General features: G+C 38.4%; 1 protein-coding gene across 2 annotated transcripts in view; it reads left to right on the plus strand.

Moving 5' to 3' along the window:
- Nucleotides 1–12475, plus strand: part of col8a2 (collagen, type VIII, alpha 2) — a 259356-nt gene that overhangs the window by 81438 nt on the left and 165443 nt on the right. For both annotated transcript variants that reach the window (XM_039739393.1, XM_039739392.1), the window contains exon 2: nt 7822–7949. The gene's annotated coding sequence lies outside the window, so the exon portion shown is untranslated. The remainder of the gene's footprint in view (nt 1–7821; nt 7950–12475) is intronic.

Here is a 12475-nt window from a genome sequence, read left to right on the forward strand (position 1 = left end):
CTGAATGGGAGGTTTTTCAATTCATGCTGCAGCAGGGATGCCATGTGTCAAAATATTGTAAGGATACATAGAATTGGCTGTTTCAGGGACGGTAGTACAACTTCGGGAGTCTAGGGTCAGTTTATAATAATGAGCCAGGAGTCTTCCAAACTTACTGATGACAGCTGCAGCAGGTGGGGTTATGTGACATTATACTTGGACCACTGTTTCATATTTAATTAGACAGCTCTCTTCAGGTGTGTCTGACTCTTATAAAGGCTGAGATTCAGGACTACTGTGGCCAACAGGGAAAATTTTGCCTAGGAAGACCCAAAAGTTCAACAGAACATTCTTGACTCCAGAAGTAATTATGACTACGGTCCAGAAGTAGTTTCAGTTAGGGGGCCTAAGAACTCTTTCTGGTCAAATGTTCTTGTAGCTTGGAGTCGAATGTGGAGTAGAGACAAAGGTTCAACCTGGCAGGGAGGTGGAGGAGAAGAAGCCAGAAGTGGTGATGGAAGGATCAGGGAGATGAGAAACATGAAAATGTGTCTGTTTTGGAAATGTGGGTAAAGGCTTTAGACATCCCAACTGATAGACGCAGAAATGACCTGTATAGGTAAACCCAAAGGGAATGTTAGTTTATTGTTTTCTTCTATTTATTTGTTACCTTAGGGTGCTCCATGAAAGTACAGGCTTCTTTGTATTTTTATGTGGTTAGTAAAATACCCTTCATTTAGTACTTTTGAAGCCCTCTTGGTGTTTTTCGGGTCTAGGTTTGTGCTCTGTAGCATCCTTAAAAATTAACATAAGTTTAAAAGATGGTGAATTCATCACTTTTGGTGTTGGTAGTGTGGACGCTGAAGTCGAAAAATGATGGGAGGCAAAAACACCAATTTAAAATAAAAAACAATTTCTTTATTCTTGGTGAGTTGAAAGAGACTGCAGACCCCCAGCTCAGTGCCACTGCCTGGTCAGATCAGACAGCCTGCCTAAACGAAAAGATTCCTTTCTTTTTAATATCTAGCTTATTCATTAGCCAAAGAGAAAAGCACATGACAGTTCATTTTAAGATCATACATAAATTGCTGTAAATTACGGTTACATCCACGTTTCTAAGAAATACGCTCTTATCAGCACACACACACAAGATCAGTTTAAAGCAGTTTCTTAGATTTCAGTACATTAGTTATAAAGAAATTACATTCTTATAGCTTTAATAACTTCATTAGATTTTGTTTGGTTAGATAAATAAATCCTTATTTATTAATCCATATGGGGCGTTTCTTATAGTTTTAAGCAAGAATTCAGAAACTATCACGTTGATTTATAATATCACAGTGTGTTCTGTTAGTATCAAGAGATCAGCGTTTTCTCATAAAAGAATGCAAATTATCTAATAATTCTGTGCACAAGCTTAATTCTTTTCTACCTGAACAAAGAACAAATCATATAAAGTAATAAATCACATAGCTCTCTGCAGAATGATTGATACAAAATACAGTCATTGGTATTGTGAGGTAAATACTTATAATCATTACAGTTAATAATGTTTTTTTCTTTCTCAGTAGCAAGAACCTACTGGAGAAGAAGCCTGTAGCAGCCCAAATACCTTCACATGAATGGAAAGATTCAAAAATAAATAGTAAAAAATAAAGAAAATAAATTTTAACCTATGTACTGTACACCAGTTATGGTGAGTCCAGCATGCTGCAAACCACCATCACACCAGTCCAGAAGCAAACACACTTATAGCAGTAGTTTTACAATTCTAATGTAGTTGATGTTTAACTACTGGTACGGTCATTAGGGCTGCTACCTCCAGCATTCAAATTCTGGCAATCCTAGAATTTTCATGTTCTGCCTGCGTCTGTTTGGGTTTTTCTCCAGATCCTCGGGTATACCTTCAATATAATCAAAGGTGTGAATATTAGATTAAAGGTGGCTCTAAACTGGCATCATATTATGGCACAATAGTCCAAGTTGGTTGCTGCCTCAATACTAGTGCTGCCACAACAGGTTATTGGGTCCATAGACCTGAATTGCTCAGAAAATGAAAGGATAGATATTTACAAATAGATATTTACTGCTGTGTTTACATAATACAAGCACTGGACCTGTGATCTGATCAGTAATATTCAACTCGTCAAGTACAAAACTAACACCAGTTAGTTAGTAATATCAGCAACTGGAACTGCTTGTTTTATTCCTTTTTTATAGACTTTCTGGTTGGTGTTCACTCCTCTGTTGTAGAAGTGGGCTTTAAAGAGTAAAAGTACAGTGTGATGTCATTTATCACAAAATATACTTTACACTATATATAAAGTGCATTATTTCTGATTAATTATGTTACCAAAATATATTGTTTTCTTTGTCATTTATTTGAAGATCCTGTGCTGTTAAACTGGTATTACTTTTTTGAAATTTGTGACATTGATAACAATGTGTTTTGTATAAAGTGTTAAGTTTGGAGAGTTTTGCAAAGTGGTTTTATTTTTCACTGTCGGAGTGGAGAGGTAGTTTTCACTCTTATTTACTTGTTGGTTAATTTCTTGATATAGCCATTGATTTTAAAGACAAAAATTGAATCTTTCTGTTTATCCATCCATCCATTATCCAACCCGCTATATCCTAACTACAGGGTCTGCTGGAGCCAATCCCAGCTAACACAGGAAACAAACCCCGGACAGGGTGCCAGCCCACTGCAGGACACGCACACACACACACCCCAAGCACACACTAGGGACAATTTATAATCGGCAATGTACCTAACCTGCATATCTTTGGACTGTGGGAGGAAGCCCACGCAGACACGGGGAGAACATGCAAACTCCACACAGGCAGCACCCAGGAAGCGAACCCGGGTCTCCTAACTGCGAGGCAGCATTGCTACCCACTGCGCCGCCCCTTTCTGTTTATGCTACTACAAATAGTTTCATGTACGTCTTTGGGAGGCCTGTCACTATACAGGTTTTAAAGCAGTTCGGGTAAGTGCAAATCAAAAAACTGTAGAGCTGTACTCCATTTAAAATAACCAAAAAACAATACGAATAGTTCTAAAAAACTACTATATCACTCTAAATAGCATGACGAAAGACATGGCCTGTTAAAGACTATGAATTACAGTTAAGAGTGCTGCTATATTTGACTTTAAATGAACCATTATACAATACAGGGCTAAATGTCTAGAAAGGAATTACAAGGTTAAAAGTGTGAAACAGGGCAGAGGATTACCCCAAGCAGGACATCTCAGTATACAAGCCTGAGATTAAGATGTGCAGTGCCATGCATTGGCTAGTGTGGTGTAAAGCACACTGCCATTGGACTCTGGTGTAATGCATATTGCTCTCTGAAGTGATCAATTACACTTCATGATCTGGAAGTCTGATGGACAAATCTGGGTTTGGCAAATCCCAGGTCAACGCTACCTTCTGATCTGCATAGTGCCTACTGTAAGGTAAGGTGGAGGAGGGATAATGATCTGGGGCTGTTTTTATGGTTTGGGCTAGACCCTTTGCTTCCAGGGAAGGGTACTATGAATGCTACAGCATACAAAGATGTTTTAGACAATTATGAGCTTCCAACATGGTTACAACAGTTTGGAGAAACACATCTATGACCCTGTGCAAAAAGCCAGATCCATACAGATATGGTTTGACATGTTTGGTGTGGATGAACTCAAGTAGCCTGCACAGAGCTCTGACCTGAGCCTTACTGAAAACCTTTGGGATAAATTGGAGCACCGATTGTGGACAAGGTCTTCTTGTTCAACATCAGTACCTGATCTCACAAATGCTCTTTTTGCTGAATAGGCACACAGTCGCACAGACACACTCCAAAATCTTGTGGACAGCCTTCCCAGAAGAGTACCTAACGTTTACTAATGCCTAAGGTTTGGAATCAAGTGTCGAGTCGCATATGTTTGATGGCAAGTTGCCCACAAACATTTGGTCACGTAGTGTAAATGTTCATATGTGTTTCTTTGTATGTGCTTATTTTTCATGCAGTTAAACAGCATCAAAAAGTAAGGGTGCAGTGATTTCACTCTGTTGTAAATACATTTTTAATACATAATAAACTATATAGTGTCACAATGTATTTTGTAAATAAATGAACAATATGACAACAAAAGTAAACTTCATCAAGTGTTTTTTTTTTATTTTTAGTAGGGGTTGAGTGGGTTAGTGTGGGCTTTTAGAATATTTTACTTTTAGGGCTGTACACTTAATGCTGAAATCTGGATGAACCATTTGAAATGCAGATGGCTGGCATCCAACATAATATTCTGTACAAGATGCGTTCACACATGAGAGCTGCCCACAAAACGGACAGCTGAATATAGGTTTGTAAGTACTGTTCGAGTGCTGCAGGTGGTTTACATTTTCTCACAAAGTCTAAAAAAAAACTAAATTCTTGAAATTTTATTTATTGCAAATTCAAACCAGTGACTTTGAGCACCACTAATGCAAAACTAAAACATGTAGCACAACTTAGTGTGGAAAAAAGACCATTCATACAGTAAGGATTAAAATCCCAGAAAAATAACATGCTTCCACATAACATTTACTGAAGCTGCTGCTGCAGGAAAAAAAAAAAAACAAACCTTAAAAGAGGTTGGCACAGAGAATGGAAACATGCAAACATAATACTCAGGCCCATTAAACACAGACGGCAGAGGGCAGCCATTCCCCAATCCAATAAATACCTTAGACACTCCATTAGAGGTGAAGTGTGCGTGAGAGCAGTGGAATTAGGGGCCGACAGCTCCACAGCAGGATGACAAGCCAAGCCTCCCGTTCTGTCTGTATTTCTTTCTTGTTCAGATCAACTGTGCCTACAGTATGCCTTGATGCTGGGTTTCTCTTCTTACGTTGAGTTTTAGACATAATGACAGCCTTCATCTTTCTTTAGTTCATGAAATGGCTTCACAATTCTTTACACTCCATAAATGATGACAATCTCCCCTCTTTCATTTTTATTTGTAAAACATAATACTGTAAAGTAGAAAACAGAGTACTCAATCATTATTTTGGAGCTCATTATAAATGAGCTGGAACGTTTTTTGTATGGAATATTGAGGGAATTAACCTGTTTTTGTTTACCCCGATTTATCCTCATTACAAAGCCTATCTTTGTACTGATATATAACAAGCAGCAAATTAGCTGTGCTGGTAACATTGTGTACTGGCCACAGTTGAACTGGAGATATAACGTCCATGAAGTCTGTGTTAAACCTGCAAGTTCTCCCACTTTCAACACTTTTATGACACAAATTCAAATATGCAGTTAGGTTAATTAAAAAGCCCAAAGTGGTCCAGTAGACTGCCATGTTCTTGCTTTAAAAACGCAGACATTAGTCTCCATTTTTGTGTTTTGTCCACACTACCCCTTTTTTTTCAACCTCCGAAAACAGAGACTTCAGAAAGCAATCTCAAGAGCCATAAACTTCTGACAATGCAGCCCCAGTGTTGTGATGTGGACAGCCGTAAGTGCAGATCTTTGAAAACATAGACTCTAATCACACTCTGATTGGTTACCCTTTGGGGAAGAAAACCACATTTCAACACAGCATGCACTGAAGAATTGCCCTCCATGGCGCTTGTTGTGTTGCTTACTTGTGTGTTTTGTACAGTTTGAATGCTGCACACATGTTCTGTGTATTGTGCTGTATTGTATTGACCCCCTTCTTTTTGACACCCACTGCACGTCCAGCCTACCTGGAAAGGGGTCTCTCTTTGAACTGCCTTTCCTGAGGTTTCTTCCATTTTTTCCCAACTAGGGTTTTTTTGGGAATTTTTGTCTTGTCTTCTTAAAGAATCAGGGCTGTCAAGAGGCAGGGCCTGTTAAAGCCCATTGCGGCACTCCTTGTGTGATTTTGGGCAATACAAAAATAAATTGTATTGTATTGTAGTGTTTGTGCAAAAGGCAAATAATTTACTGGTCGCTAAAGTTTTGTGATAAATCCTGTGGCCGCCAGTATTACTACTCCTTTAAACATTTATCCTCTGATATGTGCATACCTGATGTAGTTAAATGTCCTTGTTCTATGTGTTTTTGGTCATTTTGGTGTGGATGAAGACACATTCCTAAACAATGTAAAAACGATTGTATGGACAAAGATCATTTTTGTTTTGTGTGGACGGAAATACGTTTGCAAACAATGTGAAAATAATTGTATGGATGGAAATTGTTTTCATTAAAAAACACTGTTTGTAAATGAAAATGTAGCAGTGTAGTGCGGATATGGCCTAAAACAGAGAGTGATTGTGTGCTTGAGTGGGCCAAAGTAATTCCTGCCATGGGCCTTATGCTGCTGAGGTTCCCTAATATCCTGTAAGAAATTTCAAAAACAGATCAAAGTTTGCATAATTTTGCAAATAAAGGCACCAGGAAAGAAAAATGCAGTATATATTATTTGTTTTTTTATTATTAATTTGACCTTATTTAAGAAACAAAATATAATAGCAAAGCACAGCTCAATCATGTGAGAACAACTGAGCAGGCACAACTGTATGTTCCAAGGACACGCTATAAAAATCAGCAGTTAACATATTCTTTCTAACTTGTGTTTTGGTCAGAATTAAACTTAATATCTTTTTTTTAACAGTACAATGGAAAGCATCTGTGGTAGGCTGGCGCCCTGCCCGGGGTTTGTTTCCTGCCTTGTGCCCTGTGTTGGCTGGGATTGGCTCCAGCAGACCTCCATGACCCTGTAGTTAGGATATAGTGAGTTGGATAATGGATGGATGGATGAAAAGCATTTGTTACCACCACGTGGTCGAATAATACACTATACACAAACCATTAAACAAAACAATGACATTAAACATATGTAACAATTCCAAATTTAAAACAAATGCTAAAAATAAGTTTGGGTCAAAAGATGCACTGCCAGGTGATGTGTTGTGCTGCAGTGTTGCTGCCATGGCAGACTCGAATGCAGTCTCCTCAAAGTGCATCTGTATACAGTCAGTGGTAATAAAACTTTACTCCAGATTGACCACTGACCATTACCCATCAGTAAAATCTCAACAGGAAGGAAAGGGAATACTCTGCGCAGATACAGTGCCTGAAGCTCTCTACATTGTTACATGGTGAGCACCATAACCATTCCTTTGAAATGACAGAAGCGAGTTTAGATGCCTTTTTCGATGATATCTTGGGGGCCCAGTCAGGCACTAGACCTTCATGCAGAGATCATGAGGCCATTACTGGACCTCTCAAAAGGACTGGCATTGTCTAGCTGGCATTCTGCAGAAGGGATTTGAAATCCTTTCATATGAAAGAGAGAGCCTGGTATGCACTTCTCAACATGCTGCCAACGGTCCTCTTGCCGCAATAGCTGGGCTTATTAAGACTGAAGAATGGCAACAAAGTGTTTCCAAACCACGCCACCTCATAGCCAGGCATATTTTTTTACTGCTCTCCTTCCCTGTCATAATTTATTTGTGTTTCAAATTTCTTAATCTTATTTTAAAAAGACAGAAAGAGAACTTTCTCACAGATATTTTGATTATTAGGAAAAGATGATTTTTTTTTTTTCAAAAATTGTGCCTGGCTTATTACAAACTACTTAGTGCTACTTTCTGCTGACAGGAATGTGATTGTGTAAGAGTGAAGATCTGTCTGGCTGAATGGTACTCTAAGTACTGCCTCACTTGTTTTTAAAGGAGTACTTGTACTCTTTCAGGTTACATTCAAAACATGGCCCTTTTCATCTTATGCAATATAGAGAACAATGAAAGGTACAGACACACATTTTTACACCCGGTCTGATTTCTGAGAATCTGGTGAAATCAACACTCATTAGTCTGGTCATTTTTTTTTTTTTGTCTTTTTCAGAACGAGAAGTTCATAGCAAGAGGAACGTGTGTATTTTGGCTCTGAACACATTTCCATGAAGAGGAAGGTTTTGGAACAGGATAATTGCAATTCCAGAACCTTGTCTGCAACTCTTTTTTTCTTGATAGGTATGTTCACTTTCATTCAGCCCAGGCAGTAAGCTCTCTGCTGTTCTGGATATTTCATGCTTGAGGCTGGAAATGAACCTGGCAGTTGTGCTTTATAATTTTTTTAAGGGATAGTTTAATGGGTTGACCACAAATCGTTACGACTGGCATTTTTCTTCATTATGTAACACTTTTGGCGAGACTGCCTGTTCATGTGCAATAATTATTTACAATGGGGAAGTAATGGATCAGCATAAACAATTCGGAGTGGAAGAAATATGTATCTGGTAGGGCAGGGAGATAAAAAATGTTATATTTTGGGAGGAATTTTAAACTTGATAAGCAGCCAGTTACTTCTTGAATAAAGATGTCAAATGCAGAATAAAGGTGAATGCAATATTTGTTGACAAACCACTTATGAAATGCCATTTTATGGTAACTGATCCTTTCATTATCAAAATCTGTTTTCCAAGCTAATGTGCTATACAAATAATTTGTCTCCTCGTAGGCTTTCAAATCACAAAAAGAAATGTCTGTTTTTCATTAATAATTGCATATCATTTTAACAAAGTATATCAAAAGAAAAATAAGCATCAGTAAAACATAATATTTGATTGTTTTTCTGTAAATAATAGCCAGCATGGTAAAAGCATTGACTATTAATGCAAATATAACATAACTTGCTTAATCCAGTACAAGGTGCAAGTGGACCAGAGCCTACTTTGGCAGTACAAGGTGAGAACCAGCACTGAACAGACTGCCAGTCCATCACAATGCCCACTCATGAACATATGGAATATTCGTTAAAATATCATGCCACTCTAAAAATATCAAATTCAAATTCTCGTGGTCTAGCTGGGTATATAAAAAATTAAAGTAATAGTAATTTTCCTTTATACTTCTTGGATTGCTGATGTTATTTTTTAAGTTTATGTAAATTTCTGGTAAACAAAATTGTGGTCATAAACAAAGTAGGGCTTTTAACCAGTAAATCTCTTCAGAGTTAGTGAATTGTTAACCAAATGAGCAACTAGAATGCAATTCTACAGAAAATAAGGATTAAATGAGCAGTGCAAACTATACTGTAAGTCAGACAACCTTAACAATGGAAGGGGATGTGGAGTCGAACTCAAGGGGCTTTGCCAGGGTGAAAAGCAGGTATTCAATGTTGTTTTTGTTCAGCTTTCCCTAAAGGGTTCCAAGCTGCTCAGAACACAACTGATGCCCAAAAGTATCAACATGCAAATAGAAAAAAAACACAAAAACTTAACTACAGTTAGAAAAATCATAGGGATAGACACCAGGGGCCTCGTTTATAAAGCTTGCATATCCACAAAATGAGGCTCAAAATGTGGGTACACAACTTCCAACACAAATGTCAGGATTTATAAAAGAAAACTTGATGGCGACTCTTACGTATTTTTTACGGCAACTTTGACCTCGCTGTATGCATCATTTTGGAGGAAACTGTGAAGCGACCACACCGGCTAAATGACGGCTCGCATGCATACTAATTAATGTCATCCAGCCGTTATTATAATGTGTGTTAATATGACAAACATATTTAACCTCAGAAGTGATAAATATAATGTACAGATAGTATTTTTGTTCCCTTTTTAAAGGGCCAATGCTACGTATTTGAAGTAAAGGACATCTTTTGGTTCTTCCTCAGTTTATATTGGCTACCTGTTGTCACTTCTCAGGGAACTGGCTGACAGGTCAGGAATACCTCAGCCAAGCTTCATTCCTTGATGCCTGCTGTGCTGGACACCATTAACCAACTGGCAAGGCACTACATCCAGTTTTTGTATGCTGTGGGTCTAGATTGGCAAATAAAATTTAAAAACATGTTTTGCCAACATAAAAAGACAATTTGCAGCAGTGTCCAGTTCTCTTAACATAATTGGAGCACAATACTGTACTCATATTGCAGTAAACTGTTAACTTTAAGCAGTTCAGTATGCTCCTTTAATGCACAAGTCATCCAAGATGTGACTGGCAAACGTTGTGTCTCCGTGGCCTGGGTCAGACTGTGATTCATTCATTTTGAGACAAACTCGCTCTGACAGACGTGGTTGTGCTGTACAATGTGGCTGGCGTGTTGGTAAGGTAACTGGCTGAGCCCTCAGTTTTTCATATGGCCTGTACTATTCATTGTAACAGCAATCACAGCATTACATGTGCCAGCTTCCTCATGCCTTATACCTTTCCCAGACCCCTAGAGCACAGAGAAGAGGTGCTATCATGCCGCACATGATCTTTCATGCTCAGCTGCGGAGCACAGCCAGATATTCTGGAATGCTGGTGTTGGGGTCTCAATGAAGCTACTCTACCAGCCAGTGAAGTTTTGCAACATTGTGATTGCATATGTATGAGACTGATTAGCATGCTCCAAATATGGATGCTTCACTGTGGCATTCAACATATGCATATTCACAAAGTGATTGTGCTTTATAAAGGGTAAATTGCATATAACTGTGCATAAAGCAGCTTTTACAAATTTGATTTTTTTTGAAGTGAGCATATTTTCACGCTCAAATCCAGGCAAAGTTTTATAAATGAGGTCCCAGGAAAGTACTTCTTAGACTGAGAGACTGGGAACTGCAGTGACAAGTGTAATTAAAGCAGCTACAATGGACACACATAACTAAGACAAGGCAGCCTCCACCACCAGGTCATGCATTTGCTAGCAGCACAGTTGAAACAGGGATTAAACACCTTAGTTGATGGATGGCAGAGGCAAAGTTAAACCAGAAACACAATCATCGTGGAAGTTGGCTACCCTGACAAACACAACTCTTTTTCACTGCCTTGCCGACAACAGGAAAGTCGTCCATTAACCTGAGAAGCAAGTAAGCCATATGGCAGATCTACAGGATTGTTGGAAAAATGTAATAACTTGAACCAAACTAAACAAATATTGACTAACAGATAGTACAGTGCTAGAAAATTCTTTTTGTGATAGTTTGTGGATTATTTCTGGCTTTGCAACTAATGAAAATATAAATAAAGCACACAGGGTTTCGGGGCTACTCCACTTTAAAACTGAGGCTTCAAAATCCAACCCTCTGAGTCCCAGGGAGAAAACATTTCACAAGGCTATACTTTCACCAATGCATCACATTTTATGAACCAGCCTATATTATTTCAGATAAACTGGTAGATGTGGCCAGTCCCTGCAGCATTAGGCATAGAATTGGATTGCTGGGCCCATTCACCCACATCCTGCCATGCTCATTCTTAATATGGTAGAAGAGAACTGTGTTATCTGGATGAAGCCAATATTAATTTATGAAAATGGACATCCTCCACACTGACAGTGAGTTAGCTACAGTAGATTCAGAAAGTATTCACACTACTTAGCTTTCTGCACACTTTATTGTGTTGTAAATTTAATTTTAAATCAATAAATTTGCTATTAGCCTAACACTCAGTGACCCATAACGATAAAGTCAAAACATGTTTTTAGAAAGGTCTGCAAATGTATTAAAAAAAAAGTATTTGCAACCCTTTCCCGCGGTACTCCCAAAATGGCAAACTTATCCATTTAAACTTAAATCTACAACAGAATAAAGTGTGCAGAATGTGAAGGAGTCTGTCTGGGTCTCCACTGTATGTGTATGTACACCCAACACACTGAAGTTTAAGAGTTCAACATCTGCCTCAGAATCTTTCACAGTATTTTGTCAATCCAAATGTACATTTTGGTAACCATAATTAGTATAAGGACCATATTAATAAGAGCAGATGGTGTCACTACTGGCTGGACTAAAGAATTCAAGAAGCTTTCACTGCATGTTGAGTCACCGTGTACGGAGGACTTAACACTACATCTGAAATCAGTTGGTAAGATATCTGCACAGACACAACATTTAGGGATTCACAGGCTAGCTGAAAACTGGATGTACTGCTGAAGGTGGGACTATAATTCACATAACAGAGATCTGTAATTCTGATATTCTAATAATACAGAGTTCCCTCAGAAGTCACCGTTTTACTTTGCTCTGTAGAATCTTTTAATGCTGTGTAAATGAGAACAGTGCATGGGACTGCATGCAAAGACAAAGTCTGTAATGGCCAAGTTTGAAACACCCATACTCCCCCCCGACCAGCTCTCAGATGTAAGTGCAAAGGCTCTTTACAGTAACGGCTCGTTGTCAATTCGGTATGGCACAAGACGTTCGACCAGATTAAATAAAAAGCCCTTTGTGGATCTAAAAGACTTCCTTCTGTGAAAGTGTTTCAGGCTATTAATAAACTTGTCTCAAGCATCTTTATAAACTCACAGTGGGATTTCACTTTTAAAAAGAGTGTGTGTGAGAGAGCTCAGCCTGATTTACTAGGATTTTCCTCTGGTGGAAAGAATGCATTGATTTCTTTGTACAAAGAAAACAAAACTGAATATTCCAAAATTAAACAACTCACAGCTTTGGGCTGCTTTGAGGAAACACATTTCTGTATTAAGAATGGAGATGGGGGGTGTAATTTCACACAAGAGAGAGAATGTTTAATAAATCCATCTCATAGTGGTATTGAGGAACTCAGTG

The sequence above is a fragment of the Polypterus senegalus genome, chromosome 17 (genome assembly GCF_016835505.1).
Source record: "Polypterus senegalus isolate Bchr_013 chromosome 17, ASM1683550v1, whole genome shotgun sequence".
Classification (NCBI taxonomy): Eukaryota; Metazoa; Chordata; class Cladistia; order Polypteriformes; family Polypteridae; genus Polypterus; species Polypterus senegalus.